Below are 16,710 nucleotides of genomic sequence, written 5' to 3'. Positions count from 1 at the left end.
AAGAGAGGGCATACAAGAAGCCAAAGCTAGTGGCAAGATAGAGGATTGGGAAGCTTTTAAAAACTTGCAGAAGGATATTAAGAAGGCCATTAGGAAGGAAAAATGGATTATGAGAGGAAGTTGGCGACTAATATCAAAGAAGATACTAAAAGCTTTTTTAAGTATATAAAGGGTAAAAGAGAGTTGAGGGTAGATATAGGACCAATAGAAAAGGACACAGAAGATATTGGAATGAGAGACGCAGAGATGGCAGATGAACTGAATGCGTATTTAGCATCAGTCTTCACAGTGGAAGACATTTGCACTATACCAGACATTCAAGAGTGTCAGGGAAGTGAGGTATGTGCTCAGGAAGCTTAATGGTCTGAGGATGGATAAATCTCCTGGACCTGATGGAATGCACCCTCAGGTTCTGAAGGAAGTAGCTGGAGAGATTGCAGAGGCATTAACAATGATCTTTCAAGAATCAATAGATTCTGGCATTGTACCGGATGACTGGAAAATTGCAATGTTTCTCCGCTATTTAAGAAAGGTAGGAGGCAGCAGAAAGGAAACTATAGACCTGTTAGCCTGACATCAGTGGTTGGGAAGTTGTTGGAATCAATTGTTAGGGATGAGATTACGGAGTAGCTGGAGGCACGTGACAAGATAGGCCAAAGCCAGCATGGTTTCCTGAAAGGAAAATCCTGCCTGACTAACCTACTGCAATTCTTTGAGGAAATTACAAGCAGGGTAGACAAAGGAGATGCAGTAGATGTGGTGTACTTGGATTTTTGGAAGGCCTTTGACAAGGTGCTGACAAGAAGGCTGCATAGCAAGATAAGAGCCCATGGAATTACAGGGAAATTACTAGCATAGGTGGAGCATTGGCTAATCAGCAGAAAGCAGAGAGTGGGAATAAAGGATCCTATTCTAGCAGGCTGCCGGTTACCAGTGGAGTTCCACAGGGGTCTGTGTTAGGGCCACTGCTTTTTATGATGTATGTCAATGATTTGGACTATGGGATTAATGGATTTGTGGCTAAATTTGCCAATGATACAAAGATAGGTGGAGGAGCTGGTAGTGTTGAGGAAACAGAGTGTGCAGAGAGACTTAGATAGTTTAGGGGAATGGGCAAAGAAGTGGTAAATGAAATACACTGTTAGAAAGTGTTTGGTCATGCACTTTGGTGGAAGAAATAAATGGGCAGACTATTATTTAGATGGAGAGAGAATTCAAAACGCAGAGATACAAAGGGACTTGGGAGTCCTGGTGCAAGATACCTTAAAGGTTAACCTCCAGGTTGAGTCGGTGGTGAAGAAGGCAAATGCAATGTTGGCATTCATTTCTAGAGGTATAGAATATAAGAGCAGGGATGTGATGTTGAGGCTCTATAAGCCACTCGTGAGACCACACTTGGAGTATTGTGTGCAGTTTTGGGCTCCTTATTTTAGAAAGGATATACTGACATTGGAGAGGATTTAGAGAAGATTCATGAGAATGATTCCAGGAATTAAAGGGTTACTGTATGAGGAACATCTGGCAGCTCTTGGGCTGTATTCCCTGGAGTTCAGGAGAATGGGGGGGGGATCTCATTGAAACATTCCGAATGTTAAAAGGCCTGATCAGATTAGATAAGGCAAAGTTTTTTTCCAATGGTAAGGGAGTTTAGGAAAAGAGGGTACGCATTCAGGATTGAAGGACGTCCATTTAGAACAGAGATGCGGAGAAATCATTTATGTCAGAGGGTAGTAAATCTGTGGAATTTGTGGCCATGAGTGTCTGTGGAGGCCAAGTCATTGGGTGTATTTAAGGCAGAGATAGCTAAGTTCTTGATAGCCAGGACATCAAAGGGTATGGGGTGAAAGCAGGGGAGTGGGGATGACTGGAAGAATTGGATCAGCCATGATTGAATGGTGAAGTAGACTCGATGGGCTGAATGGCCTACTTCTGCTCCTATATCTTATGGTCTTATGGACTTAAAAAGAAATGGACAGCAATTGGTCGCCCTCCATCTAGGATTTTCAAAATAAAGTGAAAATTCAAGTTCAATACAGACAGAAGTTAATGAAAAATCCTGCCAGCCCAAAGAATTACAGAAGTACACCATCCACAGAGCTGGAAAAATATTGACATAGTACATTGACAACATATTTTTAAATCAAGCTGTCCACACAGTAGATAAACCAAAGTTTATTTGAAGGATGATACTGTGTAATGAACTCAAAGGAACACAAGATAACAAGTTGAGACAGAAGCTAGGCAGCTGGAAAGTGCAAACAAGGTTCAACGGTCTGACCGAAACTATTTCTCACAATACCAGCTCAAGTTAAACTATGAATGTTGGCCTATATTCAATTTACTCTAGCCTTGTTTTCCCTACCTTCACACCTAACTCTGTAATATCCTCCAGCCATATACAAGAATTGCCTTTTCTTCTCATTCTGATTTATTGTGTGTGACCATTTCTTACCTCCTTGGCTGCTCAGTCTTAATATTTCAAATTATTTCCTTAAATCTTCCCAGCTTTGCATTGGTCTCCTAAAATACAACATTCCTTCATGCCTATTTTTATATTAAACTTTGGATCACTTGTTAGACTTCATTTAGTGCCCTGATTTGAGCCCTATGTTTAGGAAATGAATAAACAGTGGGGGAAGTTCTTTTTACAAGGAATGTCAGAAAAGAGTGAAAAAGTGGGTCTCCTTCGCTACAAGAGAGGCTGCTTGTTAAATGCCTTTGAAGATCTATGTGGTGGAGTTAAAACAAATGTTTCACTTCTCTGACAGACCTGAACTAATCACTATGCTCAAAAAGCAATTATACATCCAATAAGGAGCTCAGAATAAATTTCTTCAAGGTAAGAGTGTCAAGCACATGAAACTACATAACACATAGAATGACTGAGGCAATGATATTGCTTCCCCCTCATGAATCCATGAATCTCAATATCACCAAGACCAAGGAGATGGTGGTGGACTTTAGGAGATCTAGGCCTCATATGGAGCCAGTGATCATTAATGGAGAATGTGTGGAGCAGGTTAAGACCTACAAGTATCTGGGAGTACAGTTAGACGAGAAGCTAGACTGGACTGCCAACACAGATGCCTTGTGCAGGAAGGCACAGAGTCGAATGTACTTCCTAAGAAGGTTGGCGTCATTCAATGTCTGTAGTGAGATGCTGAAGATGTTCTATAGGTCAGTTGTGGAGAGCGCCCTCTTCTTTGTGGTGGCGTGTTGGGGAGGAAGCATTAAGAAGAGGGACGCCTCACGTCTTAATAAGCTGGTAAGGAAGGCGGGCTCTGTCGTGGGCAAAGTACTGGAGAGTTTAACATCGGTAGCTGAGCGAAGGGCGCTGAGTAGGCTACGGTCAATTATGGATAACTCTGAACATCCTCTACTTAGCACCATCCAGAGACAGAGAAGCAGTTTCAGCGACAGGTTACTATCGATGCAATGCTCCTCAGACAGGATAAAGAGGTCAATACTCCCCAATGCCATTAGGCTTTACAATTCTACCGCCAGGACTTAAGAACTTTTTAAAGCTATTATTAATGCTTTTTGAGATGGTGATTTAGATGCATATCATATTTTTTTTTACTGAGTTAAGTATTGTATGTAATTAGTTTTGCTACAACAAGTGTATGGGACATTGGAAAAAAGTTGAATTTCCCCATGGGGATGAATAAAGTATCTATCTATCTATCTATCTATCTAAAAGAGAAAAGAGTCAAAAGTTATACGAGTACAAGGAATCTTGAAATAGCCCGTGAAGAACAAAAACATGACAGTAGGTTTATTTCAATGCTGTATGGAAAATCTCTTTAATTCCATGAAAATTTAGAGTTTACAATATTCTGAATTATTCCTAGCTCATAGTAAAATCATTGCTTTACTTTCAGTGCTTGTAGATTATACATTGATGAGAAATGAGAATAATTGCTTCACAAATGCAAATCTACTATTAAACAAGTGATATAAAGAAACAGGGGTTCCCAACCTCTTTTATCCCATGGAGGTCTATCATTAACCCTGTAAAGAAAGTATGGATATTAAATTAGTTTAACTGCCTGGCATCTTAAGGATATTACAATAAGGTTTAATTGGGACCATCAAACCACAGAGTGTGGTATCTTGTTCCAGTATACATACACCAGAGCTGTATTCTAAATTATTAATCCAAGAATGACATCAATTTAGAGTATACCTGACAAGAATATTGCTTTCTAGTATATAAATAAAAGGTGAAGTGTCATGTTCAAGCTATTATTGCAAGACATTTAAAATACATTATTCCAAATTTAAATTAAGATGAAAAGGCATAAAGCAAATCAGAAAATGCTAGAAATGTTTAACAGGTTAGGCAGCAGCTATACCTGCAGAAGCAAAAGTGACTTTTCAAGTCAATAAACCTTTATCAGAACTAAAAGTTAGAAATCAGGCACGAGGAGAGAAAGATGGGTGGAGAGAACAAAGCTTTCTGTTTTGTGAGACACAAATGGCATCAAAGGATTAACACAATGTTAATCACAATTCCGTCCATTGGAGGTGAAAAAAAGAACAATGAAAAAAGGGAAATGATGGAACTAAGAAATACAAAACACTGCAACTGCAAAAGACCTAAAACAAAACACTCATTAGTTCAGTGAGTAACTGTGGAGATAGATAATGCAAGGCTGCAGAGGGGGCCTCTTAAAAGAATCTTCCCATTCTTACACATATTGGAAAGGTTGCTTATCTGAAACTGCTGCTCTTGAGAACCACAGTATGCCTGGTCAGAAAACAAGATTCTGTAACTTGATCTCATCTTGGGCTCTGTTGAAATAATGCACTTGGCAAAAGACAGAGCAGTCAGAATAGGGAGAGGATGGAGATTTAAAGTGAACAGTAACTGGAAATAACAGATGGTTCATTCCTTCTCTGACTTTTTGATTCACCTTTCGATATCCACTTCTCATAACATTTTTCCATTTGCCTGTAGGAGCTGCAATACCTGTCCTTCTATCTCTTCCCTTCTCACCATGAAGGATTGAAATACTCCGTCCAGATGCACTTGTACTTAAAGCAGTTCTGAGTGCTGAATTCAGCGTTCTCAGAATGCTCTGTTCTGCATGGGACGGACAAACAACATTGCTTAGTCTACGAGGGTCATGCTAAGCTTCAACTCTGTCAGTTTAGTTCTCCACCTCCTCCCCACTCTGACCTTTGCTTTCTTATATGGTTCAACAAAGCTCAATATAGGTTCAAGAGTCTAGAAAATTTATAGGCCTCAGAATTCAATATTGAACTCAACAATTTTGCACAGCCAATTTTCTAATCTGTACTAGAACTATCTGGTTAACACAATACAAAATAATACATCCTACCTTTCCCCACAGATGTTAACTTACCTGTTGGTAATCCAACACTTTTTTTTATAACTTATTTTAATTCAGCTGCAGTGTTATGCATCTTGAGTTCCAACATTAATTTGCATTCATTATGGTCTATTTTCATCTCATACAGATTGTTAATCTGCGATTAATAAGCCTTTGCCATCTCTCGAAACTAACACAATGTGTGTCACTGGGCTCTTGGTTTCCATGTGATCACAGACTTTCCTTTGCATTCTCTCACCCATCTCTGCAACTTGTTTGATGCTGTCTCATCTTGAGTACTTCACACATTTTCTACGTCGTGTTCAAGTATGCTGCTTTGACATAATGCATTCAATTCCAGCAAACTATCCATCACCAAGATTGCACTCCAGTGCATCATTCCGACTGAAAGCACTGTGTTCCAGTCCATTCTACATCTGTAAGGTTTGCAATTCTGTACATCATTCCAATAGAACATGTCCCAATATTCCAATGTAATATACTGTATTCCAGTGCATTATTCAAATGCAAGGTAGGTGATGCAATCCTGTACATTATTCCAAAAAGAGGTAACCCAGTACATTACTTCAGCACATGATATTGTATTCCAATAAGGTATTCCAACAGAAGGTATTATAATTACTCCACAGAAAGCCATTGTATTCCACACAATATGTTATGTTCCAGAACATTATTCCTACATCAAGTATTATATTCCAGTGCAGTAACCCATTGCCAGGTATTGTATTCCAGGATATTACTCCAGTAGGGGCTGTTCCAGTTCATTTTCCAAGTAAGGTGTTATTTTCCCATATGTTACTCCAAAACATGACATACTCCAGTAGAGTATTCCAGTTTGCAATATTGTATTCCACACATAATAATGATACAGGGCTACATTCCAATGCAGAATGCTATGTTCCAATCCATTCTTCCAGTATTTTATTCCAGATTATGTACTTGAGTGGATCTCCAATATTAGGTGTTGCATCCTGTTACAGCTTCCCAAAACACGGCATGTGCCAGTACATTATTCCAGTGTGTTACATGAAGTACATTAATCCAGCCCTCCAGTACACAAATCCATTTTGAGGCACTGTGTGGTAATGCATTATTCCAGCATGTTATTTCATTCCCAACATGTTTACTTTTAAATCCCGGTATGTTATTCCAAAACCTGTCAGGTTTCGGTGCATTTCCAAGAAGAGGTCCAACACGAGCTGTTCTACTCCAGTATGTCAGTCAAGGATGGGAAGTTTAGTTTCGGAGTACCATTGCAATTGGCTGGAAGCACCCAATCATCGGTCTCTTAATGCTGATGTCATTCGATATCAATCTGCATCAACAAGCATGCAAAGTCACACAACTAAAATGGTACATACAAGAATAATTCCTCCAAAGAGGGTTTGCTTTATATATTATATAACAAGGCAAATAGTAAAACAACTCAATCATTCTTACATTTTCTGTGGTAGATTGTCACCATTTCTATTCATGTATCTGGACTGCATCTGTACTTTCTATGTTAGTGTGACATTATATTCTACCTTCTGTCGTTGTCCTTTTTATGTACTTATGTATGGAATTATCTGTCCGGATGGCAGGCAAACAAAAGCTTTTCACTGTATCTTGTGTATGTGTGAGAGTAATACACCAATTACCAATGTTAATGAACACTAAATTTGGATATGCAGCTAGTAATCATAAGTAATGATGGATAAAAGGACAGCTCTAAAATTTTCCAAGTATCAACATCCAATAGTAATTATGGAGAATAAGAGGCTGCTTGGAGTGTGCAGAAGAAATATAAATTGCACAGCAGCAAGGAGCATGATTTTACAGTTCACCTGAAGGGTAGCAGCACATGTATGAACACAAGATACAGCCATGTTCACCTTTGAAATAAGCAGAAGAGATAATACATGTGAGTTGCAAACAAGAATCATCCAAAACTGTTTCCAATAAAATTAAGGATGAAAGAGCAAGCTGCACAGAATTGCTGGGGGCAATCTCTATTCAATTTTCTCTCAAAGGTTTCCCTTAAAATAAGAAAATGGATTTATTATATATTAATTCTGACTATTAATATAAGCTTTGGATATACACTGATGGTGAGGCTTAAAGTTAAAAACTACAGGCAGCTCCAACAGTGATGTATTCTATTAACTTCCTGTGAAGCAATTTACATTTCTGGTCAACAGAATTTTGGTCATGGTGTTTAAATTATCTGTATATACAGTATATAGTTTTTCTTTGAATCCAAGTTTAGAATATGGTTAGTTTCAACAAGAATACAGTTTCATTAATTCTGTTCTGAAATCAGCCATATTATTCTTTCCTTGATATATTACATGATTTTTTTTTTCATTTTTCATGACCTTTTTCACACAGCAGTTATAGTTTTACAAGTATTCATTAAACCAGCAAGTCAATGTTTAATCCAATGGCTAAATTTAGAACAATCCATTATGTATCTGTTGATTATGGAGGTGATGCTTGTTACTGGTGCTTTTTAATCAAAAGTAAACATTGCATTTTAGTGTGTTGAGTGTTTACAATCCCTGTAAATGTCTGCTAAACTCCATATATTAATGCCAATGAAAGGTCATCATACTGAACAGTTAGCTCTGTTTCTCACTCCACGAATGCTGTTGATCTGCTTGGTATTTCCAGCATTTCCCATCCAATTTCTGATTCCCAGTATGTGGTGTGGTTGTGTGTTTGGTCTAATCAACTACTATTTTTGTAATTTATATACATAAATGACCTGCAACATTCATATGTCTCAGTATCGGGCAGACTGAAACAGTATCTCGATTCCCTCTTCCAACTGCAACTTCTCAGCAAAGGAGAACAATCAGGGCAGTTAGATTGTCATCACCTGGTCAATGTACAATAATTCCCATTAATCTGTTTTCACACTTGTATTGTGCAATTGTTCAATTATATTTTACATTACTAATTTTATGTATCATGAATTGAAACTGAGTTTTAGCAATGAAAAACAAGTTATTACATGAGAATTCAGATGTGTTCTCTTAGTGTATTACCTAACATTATTGTTTCTTAAAGGAAACAATTAATTACTTTGACACAATGGAAGATACAATACTTCACAGTTAAATTTAGTTAATATGAGAACAAAGCACCATTACTAGAAACTAAAACAGAAAATGCTGTTAATACTCAAACATCAATGGAGAGAAACGTTCAGTTAATATATTAAGTCACTAGCATTTCATCAGAACTGTTTATCCACAGATGCTTCTTGACATACAGAGTAGCTCCTGGATTTTATGCACTTATTTCAGATTGCCATCATCAATATTTTGTGTTTAGATTCAACTCACAATATGATGTAAGAAGCATCAGTACAAAGACAGAAGATGTTTGCTCAGCCATGCTGGCAAAACAGCCTCAGCTTTTCAATGCAAGAAAACACAAGGAAGAAAACTTGTACAATATTTAAGGAGTTGAACAAGCCAGGTGAAGACTTCTAGGAATTCACATCATTTGCGCTGTATTGTCCAAATCATACATTTCCAGAGGCACAAGGGACTGCAGATGCTGGAAACTGGAGCAACAAACAACTTACTAAAGGAGCAAACACGAGGAAATCTGCAGATGCTGGAAATTCAAACAACACACACAAAATGCTGGTGGAACACAGCAGGCCAGGCAGCATCTATAAGGAGAAGCACTGTCGACGTTTCGGGCCGAGACCCTTCGTCAGGACTAATTGAAAGGAAAGATAGTAAGAGATTTGAAAGTAGTGGGGGGAGGGGGGAATGCGAAATGATAGGAGAAGACCGGAAGGGGTGGGATGAAGCTAAGAGCTGGAAAGGTGATTGACGAAAGTGATACAGAGCAGGAGAAGGGAAAGGATCATGGGACAGAAGGCCTCAGGAGAAAGAAAGGGGGAGTGGGGGAGCACCAGAGGGAGATGGAGAGCAGGCAGGGTGATGGGCAGAGAGAGAGAGGAAAAAAACAAACACCTAAATATGTCAGGGATGGGGTAAGAAGGGGAGGAGGGGCATTAACGGAAGTTAGAGAAGTCAATGTTCATGCCATCAGGTTGGAGGCTACCTAGCTGGTATATAAGGTGTTGTTCCTCCAATCTGAGTTTGGAATCATTTTGACAGTAGAGGAGGCCATGGATAGATATATCAGAATGGGAATGGGACGTGGAATTAAAATGTGTGGCCACTGGGAGATCCTGCTTTCTCTGGCGGACCGAGCGTAGGTGTTCAGCGAAACGGTCTCCCAGTCTGCGTCGGGTCTCACCAATATATAAAAGGCCACACCGGGAGCACCGGACGCAGTATACCACACCAGCCGACTCACAGGTGAAGTGTCGCCTCACCTGGAAGGACTGTCTGGGGCCCTGAATGGTGGTGAGGGAGGAAGTGTAAGGGCAGGTGTAGCACTTGTTCCGCTTACAAGGATAAGTGCCAGGAGGGAGATCGGTGGGAAGGGATGGGGGGGACGAGTAGACAAGTGAGGACTTTAGAGGACTTGAATAAATACACCACTGTTATCAATAACTTTACAAAGGCGTTCATGGATGAGTGTGTTCCGACAAGATCATTCGGAGTCTTCCCCAACCAGAAGCCCTAGATGAACCCACTGTGGCATTTACAGTCGGCAATCCAGGTAAAGCAATCTCACATGCAAAATGACAATTCTGGACTATACTTCAATCACATAAACATACTCGAAGGGCTTGAATGCCATCTCTTCCTACAAACCAAAACCAAGCAACATAAGTGACAACTGGGTTTCGCTTCCAGAGGAGCTTAATGCCTTTTATGTCTAAATGTTGCTCATGTTGACTATCAGAACATGGAGGCACCTTCATGACTCCCACAGCCCCCAATGATCCCATGTGCTCAGTCTTGGAGGGCAATGTAAGAGAGTTCTTCAGGAGGGTGAACCCACGGAAAGCATCTGGCCAAGTACTGAAGACCTGTGCTAATCAACTGGCTGGAGTGTTTACGGACATCTTCAACCTTGCACTTCGACAGTCTGAGGTACCTACCTACTTCAAGCAGGCTTCAATCATACCGGTACCCAAGAATAATGTGGTAACCTGCCTCGGTGACTACTATCCAGTAGCACTTATTGTGATGATGTGCTTTAAGAGGGTGGTCATGAAGCATCTCACCTCCACTCTGAGGAGAGACCTCAATCTTTTCCAATTTGCCTGCGGTCACAACAGGTCAACACTTTCATTGGCCTTTCACTCAGCTCTGGAACACCACAACAATGAAGGTGTATTCGTCAGGATGCTCTTCACTGACCACAGCTCAGCATTCAACACTATTGTCCCCTCAAAACTCATCACTAAGTTCCAAGACTTTGTCGTCGATACTTCCCTGTGCAGCTAGATCCTAGATTTCCTCACTTGCAGACTTCAGTACAGACTAGCAATAACATTTCCTCCACAATCCCCATCAGCACAGGTGCACAACAAGGCTGCTTACTGAGACCTCTGCTCTCTATTCACGTTTTGCCTATGATTGTGTCACTAATTACAGCTCTAATGCCATATTTAAATTTGCTGACACCACCATTGTTGGCCGAATCAAAGGTGGTTACGAATAGACATTAAGGCAGGAGGTTGAAACTCTGGTTGAATGCTACCACAATGACCACCTCTCACTCGACACCAACAAAACCAAAGACCAATTATTGACTACTGCAGAAAGAAACCAGCGATCAATGAGCTGGTCCTAGCTAAGAGATCGGAAGTGGAGAGGATCAGTAACTTCAAACTTCTTGCTGTTATCATATCAGTGAACCTGCCCTGGCACCAGCACCTAAGTGCCCTCAAAAGAAAGCAGACATGACAGTGTCTCTATTTTCCAAGAAGTTTGCGTAGATTCAGCATGTCACTAAAAACGTTGACAAACCACTATGAATCTGGATGCATCGCGGCCTGATATGGAAACACCAGTGCCCAAGACCAGAAAAGACTACAGGAAGTGCTGGATACAGCCCAGTTTATCACAGGCAAAGCTCTCTCCACCGTTGAGCACATTCACATGGAGCACTGTCACAAGAAAGCAGCATCCATCACAAAGGATCCCCACCATCCAGGCCAGGCTACTACCATTATGTACGAAGTACAAGAGCCTTTAGGTCCCACACCACCAGGCTCAGGAACAGTTAATACCATATACCTATTAGGTTCCTGAACTGACAAGGATAACTCAGTCACCATAATTCTTAACTGCTTCTATAACCCACACCCACATTCAAGGACTCTACAACTGATATTCTCAGAAATAATTATTTTTATTATTTACGTAATTTGTCTTCCATTAAACATAGATTGTTTGTCAGTCTTTGTTTCTGTTTAGTTTTTCATAGATTCTATTGTATTTTTTACTTTAAATGTCTGCAAAAACATGAATCTCAAGGTGCTATGGTTTAAAATACATGTACCAATAATAAATTTCCTTTGATTTTGACAATTCCATTGCCCTCACAGATGCTTCTCATCCCACTCATTTCCTCCAGCAAATTGTTACTTACATTTTCCAGACCTTGGTAAATTGCTTACAATTAACTTTGCAGCATTTCATTAAACTGCAACTGTTTTGGTCTTGATAGAAGAAAACCACTACTTCAGCAATCTAAGCCTCATCATCTCATTTTATGATGGAGGGCATTGTGCACCGAGAATCACATGGAGGAATTTAAACTTTCTGCTTACAGAAAAATAGGTACTTATTTCCATGATCAAAACTATGGATATATATATCCACAGCCTCACAACATACATTTTTACGAGTAATTGCTGGGGTGATAGGGATTCACATTAGCTTCCATTAGCCACTCCTCATCTTGTTTGTAATCTGCTTGCACTGCATTCACATTAAAAAATATATGCCTTTGCATGCTGAGATTCCAGAGTGCAAATCAAGGATTAAGATCCACTTCAGCTCTGAAGTGATTCGGAAATGAGTAACCCTTCAAATTCCAGTCCAGGCCAGGAAGACTTTGTAAGGAAGCTACGTGGTAGTGGTCATGAGTCTTGCATGGAAAAGGATAAGTGGTCTGGTGCTGAAAGAGTGAAATTCCTGTGTTGTGGATAACCATACAAATCTAGTGTGCAGTTCCAGGTAGTCGCTGTACATCCAGCTGCAGCTCCTTGAAGACCCTGTTAGGGATCTGGAGCAGCAGCTGGATGACCTTCGGCTTATATGGGAGAGGGAGAAGATAATTGATCAGTGCTACAGGGAAGTAAGCACCCCTACGTTACAGGAGGTGGGTAGCTGGGTGACTGCCAGGAGAAGCAATGGGAAGGTGAATAAGCAGTTAGTGCAGAGCACTCCTGTTGCCATTCCCCTCAATAATACTGTTTTGGATACTGTTGTGGGGTATGAACTCTAGGGAAATGCCAGGGAGACCATGTTACTGGCACTGAGCATGAGTCCATGGTGTGGAAGGGAAAGAGTGTAACTGAGAAGAGGGGAGTGGTAGTAATAGGGGACAGAATAGTCAGAAGAACAGACAGGAAATTCTGTGGATGTGAATTTAGAGAGCTAGGCAGAAAGCTGGATTGCTACCTGTGCTACTCAGCAGTGAGAGTAGAGAGAGGATGATTTGGAAGATAAATGCATGGCTGAGAGGCCAGTGCAAGGGGACAGGGCTTCAGGTTCCTGGATCACTGGGATCTCTTCTGGGGGAGGTATGACCCATACAAAATGGATGGGTTGCACCTGAGCCTGAGGGGGACCAATATTCTCACGGGCAGGTTTGTTAGAGCTGTTGGGGAGGGCTTAAACTAATTTGGCAGAGGGGTAGGAACCAGAGTGGCAGGACTCAGGATAGGATGGATGGTAAAAAAAAGCAAAGATAGCATACAATCAGACTGTTAAGAAGTGTAGGCACATGGTTGGATAAAATTGCAGCCAGCAGGGTAGGTATCAGTGCATTGGGGATGCAGAATCAAAAAGCAGACCAATTACATTACTCAAAGTGTTATATCTCAGTACATGCAGTATAAGAAGTAAGGTGGATGATCTTGTGACACTTTTACAGATGGTTGGCTTTGATGTTGTGCCTATCACTAAATCGTGGTTGAAGGATGGTTGTAATTGGGAGCTGAACCTTCAAGGTTACATGTTATATTGGAGGGATAATAAGATAGGCAGAGGGGGTGGCGTGGCTCTGCTGGTAAAGAATGGCATCAAATCATTAGAAAGATGTAACATGGGATCAGAGAATGCTGAATCCTTGAGGGTTCAATTAAGGAACTACAAGGGCAAAAGGACCCTGATAAGCGTTATATACAGGTCTCCAAACAGTAGCTGGGATGTGGACTACAGAACACAATGGGAAATAGAAAAGGTGTGTCAAAAAAGCAATATTATGATAGTCATGGGAGATTTTATCATGCAGGCAGATTGGGAAAACCAGGTTGGTAATGCGTCTCCAGAGAGTGAATTTGTTGAATGCCAATGAGATGTTTTTTAGAGGAGGTTGTCCTTGACCCTACTAGAGATTAGCTATACTGGACTGGCTGTTATGTAATGAACCTGGGTCAATTAGGGAACATAAGGAAAAGGAGCCCTTGGGAGACAATGATCACAATACGATTGAGTTCAACTTGAAATTTGATAGGGAGAAAGTAAAGTCTGATATAGCAATATTTCAGTGGAGTAAAGGAAATTATAATGGTATGAGAGAGAAGTTGGCCAAAGTAAATTGGAAGGAGATGCTGGCATGGATGACAGCAGAGCAGCAATGGCTTGAGTTTCTGGGAAAAATGAGGAAAGTGCAACATAGTTGTATTCCAAAAACAAAGAAATATTCAAATGTCCAAAAATCCAAAAATCTGAGATGTAAGAGGACTTGGGAGTCCTTGTGCAAAACACCCTACAGGTTAACTTGCAGGTTCAGTCGGTGGTGAGGAAGGCAAATGCAATGTTAGCATTAATTTCAAAAAGTGCCGAATATAAGAGCAGGGATGTGATGCTGAGGCTTTATAAGGCACTGGAGAGGCCTCATCTTGAGTACTGTGAACAGTTTTGGACTCCTTATCTAAGAAATAATGTGCTGGCATTGGACAGGGGCAGTTCACAAAGATGATTCAGAGAGTGAAAGGGTTATCATATGAGGAACGTTTGATGTCTCTGGGCCTGTACTCGCTGGAATTTAGGATTGGGGGGATTTCGAAGAAATCTTTTGAATGTTGAAAGGTCAAGACAGAGTAGATGTGGACAGGATGTTTCTCATGGTGGGGGAGTCTAGGACAAGAGGGCACAGCCTCAGGATGTTGAGGGGGGGTGTCCATTAAAACAGAGATGTGAAGAAATTTCTTTAGGCAGAGGGTGGTGAACTTGTGGAATTTGTTAGCACAAGCATCTGTTGAGGCCTGATTGTTGGGTGCATTTAGGTGTGAGACTGATAGGTTCTTGATTGCCCATGACATCAAAGGTTATGGGGAGAAGGCCAGGAAGTAGGGCTGAGGAGGGGGATAAAAGGATCAGCCATGATTGAATGGTGGAGCAGACTCAATGGGCTAAAAGGCCTAATTCTGCTCCTCTGTCTTACAGTCAAATGGTCTACACAGAGTTCAGCTACTGTCAAGCAAAAGAAATGCTTGGACTATCAGCAGCAGATCCCTTTCAAAGCACATTACATTCCAGCAATGCACACCAGTCTACAACAGGCTTTGTGATATTTTCAGACAAATCAACTCTGAGCTTCCTCTGGCATATTTTGCCCAAGGGTGACAGTCCATAAAATTTGCAGGATTACATCATTTGATTTATGCTGCATTTAGGCTCAGCCTTGGAGCCTTCCAAACTGGATGCGTAATGACTACATACTTTAGAAAAGCCCTTTGCAAGACAGAATTTCTCAGAAGTATTTAATGCAGTAAATTACTTTTTCACATTCTCATGTAGTTGAAAGATTCAAATCAGATTTCAAGTTCTAGAAAAATGGCGCTACAATGACTGCAGAGGCCAAATTACCTAATGCCACCTGTTGTGGAGAAGAGACTTAAGGAAATGAATCTCTATGTTAACAACTACATCAACATACGGCAAAAGTACAAAGTGCTTCATGAAAGCATCGTCAAATAAACAAGAAAATATTAGGGCCAGTAGCAAAAAACTTTGTCAAAAACAACGATTGAAGGGTGTCTTAGAAGTTGAAAGAGGAAAAGAGGCAGAGAGATTTGGTGAGGGAAACCCATTTGTTTGTGCCTTCATAACCTGATGATGATTGAATGAGTGAAAGTCAAAATGCCTGCAGCCAGGGTTGTTGTATGGAGAGTAGAATAGGACCTGTTACCCATGAGTGAAAATTTAGAGGCAGCAAAGTCAAGTTGAGGTAGACCAAATTTGGGCAGTGCTGTGGAGATAGAAGGCAGGCCGGACAATGGCACATTTGTAGTTTAAAGCTTATCCCTAAGTTAAAATATGAAACCAAGTTGGCATTCTACTGTATTTTCATCCAGTTGTCAAGGCAAGGGGAAAATCTATGGCTAGAGGATTAAATTTGCAACAGAAAAGGAAGAGAATGGCTTTGATCCTCCAGATATTTAGCCAGACGAAATTTCTGCTTATCCAGTGCTGCATGTTAGGCCAATAGAATGACAAGTTAGAACTAGATGAGAGATCCAAAGGGATGGAGACAGCATGCATTTGGAAAATTTAATTGAAGTTGTTGAGAATTAGGAGAGGACAGAGTTTAGGCCACTTGAAGCATTAGAGGTAGAAGTGAAGGCACAAGTCATTGCAGGTGATTCTCCAGCTATGACTAGATAGGTAAAATGGTATGTATCCAGCTGTTTAACAGAGGAGAAGAAATCTCATCAGCCACCTCATTGATGAGTCATGAAAGAGGTGGCGGGACAGAAATGAAAGTGTGGACTACCGTATGAAGTTTTCTACAGTGTAAAGCAAGTGTCACCAAGTCATATTCTCTGTTCATGTCATTTATTAAGGAAGTGGATTCTTTTTTTCGACCTAGTTCACTAGGCTTAGCATTAAGACACCAAGAAAATGAGTCAAATTCAAAAGTTTGCATTTGCAGACCTAGGTATGAAGAGGCAATGGCTTGGTAATGAATTCACATATGGGTGAAATGGTGGCAGACCTCAAGACAGGATGTCTTTTTAATATCCGATGAGTAATGGCTCAACTTCTCCTTCTAATGATCCTACATAATTTACCCAAGACAATATTAACATTTATTCAATATTGACTAATTTTATTAAGCCATTTGTAAATACTGCAGTTGGAAGTAGCATCCTTTCAGGCTGTATATATTTTCCATAGAGTTAGATTGTTTAATGATAAACCAAGAGAAGGTCCAGTAACCCTTCAATTGCTGCACTATATGGAAGTAACCA

At 40.4% G+C, this 16,710-nt stretch overlaps 1 long non-coding RNA gene across 2 annotated transcripts in view; it reads right to left on the bottom strand.

Annotated features, from left to right (window-relative positions):
* Positions 1-205: 205 nt before the first annotated feature.
* The window catches only part of LOC140713654 (uncharacterized), a 30,757-nt gene continuing 14,252 nt past the window's right edge, over positions 206-16,710 (bottom strand). Inside the window, exon 4 of one of the 2 annotated variants that reach the window (XR_012095697.1) lies at positions 206-6,672. This is a non-coding gene — a long non-coding RNA (uncharacterized lncRNA). The remainder of the gene's footprint in view (positions 6,673-16,710) is intronic. The other variant, XR_012095696.1, reaches the window with a different exon arrangement.

Source organism: Hemitrygon akajei, chromosome 20 (assembly GCF_048418815.1).
Source record: "Hemitrygon akajei chromosome 20, sHemAka1.3, whole genome shotgun sequence".
NCBI classification, from domain to species: Eukaryota; Metazoa; Chordata; class Chondrichthyes; order Myliobatiformes; family Dasyatidae; genus Hemitrygon; species Hemitrygon akajei.
The sequence above is the reverse complement of the archived record's forward strand: the minus strand, read 5'-3'. Positions and strand labels throughout refer to the sequence as shown.